This window comes from Trichomycterus rosablanca, chromosome 25 (genome assembly GCF_030014385.1).
Source record: "Trichomycterus rosablanca isolate fTriRos1 chromosome 25, fTriRos1.hap1, whole genome shotgun sequence".
NCBI lineage: Eukaryota > Metazoa > Chordata > Actinopteri > Siluriformes > Trichomycteridae > Trichomycterus > Trichomycterus rosablanca.
This window is the reverse complement of record NC_086012.1, coordinates 11,991,178-11,997,177: the sequence shown is the minus strand read 5'-3', so window position 1 is coordinate 11,997,177 and position 6,000 is coordinate 11,991,178.

Here is a 6,000-nt window from a genome sequence, read left to right as displayed (position 1 = left end):
TGAGTTTGGAGCCACCTAGAAACACTGGATGCCAGGCAAGGCAAGAATACACCTCTATTAAAGGACACACATTTATTCAAACCTATGGATCATTTATAGCAGTTTGATCACCTTCTGCATGAATTTGGGAGGTGGGAGGTAACCAGAGAACCACAGTGCCATAATTTATCCATAATGGATAAATAATACCTGGGGTTGGTCCCACTTTGCTGTGATAAGATCAGTGTTAATTAGAGGGGACTGCCTGGCATTCCATTCAATTCCAAAGGTTTTGTATGTGATTAGGTGGAGTACTTTGTGCAGGTAAGTCGAATTCTTCCACATCAGAGTAGACAATTACCTAATGGACCTTAATTTGTGTATAAGGGCATTACTGGACAATAAATAGGGTCAAAACTAGGGATAATGTGTTGATCTGGGTGAACTCGCCTTGTGCAGGTGAAAAGATGCAGTCGGCTACTGCACACGTCGGAGGGGGCGTGTGTCAGTCTCGGCTCTCCTCAACCAGGGCGGAGATCAACATCAGTATAGAGCAAGCATAATGCAATTGGGTAATTGGATACGCTAAAGTCGGGAAAAAAAAGGAAGAAAATGTATATATATATATATATATATACCGATCAGCCATAACATTAAAACCACCTCCTTGTTCCTACACACACTGTCCATTTTATCAGCTCCACTTACCATATAGAAGCACTTTGTAGTTCTACAATTACTAACTGTAGTCCATCTGTTTCTCTACATGCTTTGTTAGCCTCCTTTCATGTTGTTTTTTATTGGTCAGGACCCCCACAGGGCAGGAATTATTTAGGTGGTGGATCATTCTCAGCACTGCAGTGACACTGACATGGTGGTGTGTTAGTGTGTGTTGTGCTGGTATGAGTGAATAAGACACAGCAATGCTGATGGAGTTTTTAAACACCTCACTGTCACTGCTGGACTGAGAATAGTCCACCAACCAAAAATATCCAGCCAACAGCACCCCTGTGACCAAGATCTAGAAGATGACCAACTCAAACAGCAGCAATAGATGAGCGATCGTCTCTGACTTTACATCTACAAGGTGGACCAACTAGGTAGGAGTGTCTAATAGAGTGGATAGTGATTGGACACGGTATTTAAAAACTCCATCAGCGCTGCTGTGTCTGATCCACTCATCACCATGTCAGTGTCACTGCAGTGCTGAGAATGATCCACCACCCAAATAATACCTGCTCTGTGCAGGTCCTGTGGGGGTCCTGACCATTGAAGAACAGGGTGAAAGCAGGCTAAAGCAGTATGTAGAGAAACAGATGGACTACAGTCAGTAATTGTAGAACAACAATTGGAGCTGATAAAATGGACAGTGAGTGTAGAAACAAGGAGGTGGTTTTAATGTTATGGCTGATGGGCTGTGCATAATACCTCATTACCAACACAAGCACTCACTGTTGCTTTAGTTATACAGAACAAATGGTACAAAAATGAACAATCAATTGTGTTTATTAGAATGATAAAATATTCAAATAAATGTACAGTTTAAAATTAACCTGTGCACAGCAAGATTTTGAGTAGTGTGTGTACGTGGAACAGAGTTAAGAGCTGTACCCATGGTTAACGAGTTTTCGCTTCGTTACAAAAACATTCGCTTTGTACACTCGCATACACGTATGTAAAGTATGTATGCTCCGAAAGTCACTTTTTGAACTATGTACAATTTGCTGAGTCATGGTTTGGCCCCTTGGTCAGCCTTTCTTAATGAAATGTCTCAGACGTTGTCTCAGAGTTATTCTTACATCTGTGCAAAAACGTTGATGTTTTTCGTTTGAAAGATGCACTTTTAAGTTCGCTTAGATCAGATCGAGTCTGACATTTGATGATCCATTAAAGAAAGAAAGAAAGAAAGAAAAAAAAACACGGTAAGTAAATGATCCATTAATTCAGATGTTCTAAATAAACAGCTGTTGTGCTTATTATATACAATAGTGTGTTACTGATCAGTATTTCCTGTCTGTTTTAATAGTGTGATGAGTCGAGGTAAAGATGTGGCAGTTGTAAAGACACGGGAAGACAGATTTACCATATTTAAAGACCATACACAAGGGGAACTAAATCCAGTTCGACAATTAAAAAACATTGGAAAGGATTAACATAAGTGGAAAACAAATCATGCCTTGTAATACAAAGATGCATTCTTATAAATACAAAGTTACATGTTGGCACCTCAAGTATGTTGGATCAGATATACAGAATTTTAATTGCCCATGAGAAGGGATTGATTGTATGGTTTTACTATAGCAGAACTGCTTTCTGATTGTGTGGAGTATGCAATGAGAAGGATTTGCTTAGCCATCAGTTTGAATGTGCTGATCGGCAGGTTGTAAATTATATAAATGATGATTATTAAATGTGGTCTGAACCTAATTCAAACACAATGAATGTGACAGAGGTTGAGAAGATGCGCCGGCCTATTAAATATACCCAAAATCCTTTCTCAAGACGCAAACCATGTTCAGATAAAGAACCTGAAGATGCCTTTTACAAAATTCAAAGACCTGTATACACCCAGCAGGCATAACATTATGAGCACTGACAGGTGAAGTGTTATGCCTGCCACATGAACAACGATTGGCCTGGTGTTCAAACAGGAGTGGGATATTAAAACCCAGATAGGGACTCTCTCATAACTAATGCAGTTACGACCTCTGCTGGCTGATTGATGGCGCCTGCACAGAGACGGGAAAAGAGTGTGTTGATCAGGGTGTGTCTCTGCGTACACAGCGCTGTACTGCACTGCACTTGTCAAGATGTTCGATTGCTGTGCACGTGTCGGAGGGGGCGTGGAGCAGCCTCGTCCTCCCCAATCAGGAGCAGTGAGAGGACGATTGACGGGCAGAAATTGGATGTGCTAAAGAGGGAGAAAAAGGGGAAAGAAAAAAAAAAGTCGGATAGGGACTCTCTAATAACTAATGCAATTATGACCTCTGCTGGCTGATTGATGGCACCTGCACAGAGACGGGAAAAGAGTGCTGTCAGGGTGTGTCTCTCCGTACACAGTGCTGATCGCATTGCACTGCAAAGTGTAGGTGACAAAATGCATACAAATTTGGACAGAAAGGAAGGTCTTACTCCTTATTAGCTTCTTAATATTAATATATAGTCAGAGTTTTATTTCGTCCACCTTTCCTGCATAAGTAGCTTCAGAAATGGAACAAGCTCATGTCCTTTTAAGCTGTGAGTGACCGGTCATGCCCTTTCTGTATGTCATGTTACATGCCCGTTTTGTAAAGGGTCTATCTTTTCGCTGGGCAGTCAAACAATGCCTTTCTTAATCACCCCTGCTGACCCGATAATTAGGCATGAAACTTGTTCCAGCGGCATTTACAATGTTGCCCTAATCAAACTGCCTTCATGATTGTATGTGTGTGTTTAAGATGCATGTCATGGATCCGGTGCGGCTTCATGATTTATTTAATTAATTTGCATTTGTGTGAGCAGATGTAATGTAATGGGGAAGGGGGGAAGAGGGGGTCTGTGGTTGGAAACCACCTCCAGCCATTAACAGTTTATCTAAATTAAATTATATACAATAATCAGCCATAACATTAAAACCACCTCCTTGTTTCTACACACACTGTCCATTTAAAAGCACTTTGTAGTTCTACAATTACTGACTGTAGTCCATCTGCTTCTCTGCATGCTTTTCTTAGCGCCCTTTCATGCTGTTCTTTCATGGTCAGGACCCCCACAGGACCACTACAGAGCAGGTATTATTTAGGTGGTGGATCATTCTCAGTACTGCAGTGACACTGACATGGTGGTGGTGTGTTAGTGTGTGTTGTGCTGGTATGAGTGGATCAGACACAGCAGTGCTGTTGGCGTTTTTAAACATCTCACTGTCACTGCTGGACTGAGAATAGTCCACCAACCAAAAATATCCAGCCAACAGCGCCCCGTGGGCAGCGTCCTGTGACCACTGATGAATGTCTAGAAGATGACCAACTAAAACAGCAGCAATAGATGAGCGATTGTCTCTGACGTTACATCTACAAGGTGGACCAACTAGATAGGATAGAGTGGACAGTGAGTACGGTATTTAAAAACTCCAGCAGCATTGCTGTGTCTGATCCACTCATACCAGCACAACACACACTAACACACCACCACCATGTCAGTGTCACTGCAGTGCTGAGAATGATCCACCACCCAAATAATACCTGCTCTGTGGTGGTCCTGTGGGGGTCTTAACTACTGAAGAACAGTGTAAAAGCAGGTTAAAAAAGTATGTAGAAAAATAGATGGACTACAGTCAGTAATTGTAGAACTACAAAGTGCTTCTATATGGGAAGTGGAGCTGATAAAATGGACAGTGAGTGTAGAAACACTGTGTGTAGGTGTCCTTTCTCTATGTACGTCAATGAAAGCATGATTGGTAATTCTGTAGTCTGTAAGATAAACTGTTTCAATCCAGGTTGCATTCACATGCTAATTACACTGACCAGGGGTTTCAAGGTAATTACTGCAGCATACATCGACCAGGCATAACATTATGACCACTGAGAGGTGAAGTGAATAACACTGATTATCTCTTCATCACGGCACCTGTTAGTGGGTGGGATATATTAGGCAGCAAGTGAACATTTTATCCTCAGAGTCAATGTATTTGAAGCAGTAAAAAAGGGCGAGCGTAAGGATTTGAGCTAGACAACTGGGTCAGAGCATCTCCAAAACTGCAGCTCATGTGGGGTGTTCCCGGTCTGCAGTGGTCAGTATCTTTTAAAAGTGGTCCAAGGCTACCAGTCGGCTGTGCGCCATCTGTCGGGCGTAATTGGCAGTGCCTGCTGCAGATACTAATTGGCCACCGTATCTGCAGGGTGGGGGCCGGACTATGTGTTGGTGGGTGGGTGTTCATACGCTGTGTAAGGACCCTGATTGGCGGAAGAGACGCCTGTGCAGAAAGCAGGGGCGAGAAGAGGAGGGCTGTACACGTGTCGGAAGAGGCGTCCAAGAAAGGAACAGTGGTAAACCGGCGACAGGGTCATGGGCGGCCAAGGCTCATTAATGCTGGTTCTGATAGAAAGATTTGAAAATACACAGTGTATCACAGTTGCAGGGCTGTTTTGGCAGCAAAAGGGGGTTCAACACAGTATTAGAAAGGTGGTCATAATGTTATGCCTGATCGGTGTCTTATTTTAGTCTTATTTGACTATCAGTCTACACTTAATTACCCATAATGTTGAAGTGAAGTCATTGTTCAAACTTTACAGCTGCAAGTCTTGGATACATCTCTACAAACTTTGAACCCCTGGATTTGGGCAGTTTATCCCTTTCTTTATGACAGATCCTCTCAAGCTGTCAGACTGGTGATCATCTGTGATAGTTATTTCCCCATCAGATGGACCCCAATTGAGATGTAGACACATCTTAAGTTTGAGTAAAGCAAACAGAATGTACCTGAATACAATTTAAAGTGCACAGCATAGGGTCTTTATGAATTTTCTCTCCTTTTTAGCGCGTCCAATTGCCCGATTGCATCATGCTTCCTCTCCACCAATGCCGATCCCTGCTCTGATTGAGGAGGACGAATCGAACCCACACCCCCTCCGACACGTGGGCAGCATCACCTACACATTGATGAGTGCAGTGCAGCCTAGCTGCGTGTACGGAGGGACACACCCTAAGAGCACTCTTTTCTCTTCAGCCAGCAGAGGTCGTAATTGCACCAGTCATGAGAGACTGACCCTATCCGACTTAGTCCCGCCCATATCTGAACAACAGGCCAATCGTTGTTCATGTGGCCGCTCAGCCTCAGCCGGCAAGGCAGAGCTGAGATTCGATACGATGTATTCGAGATCCCAGCTCTGGTTCCAGCGTGTGTTTTTACTGCTGCGCCACCTGAGCGGCCCCAATATTGGGGTAATTAAGTGTAGACTTATGGCAGTTATTTCCATTTTAAATCAAATTTCCAAATCAGAACACTTTATAAATCCATTATGTGCGCATATACACACTGATATA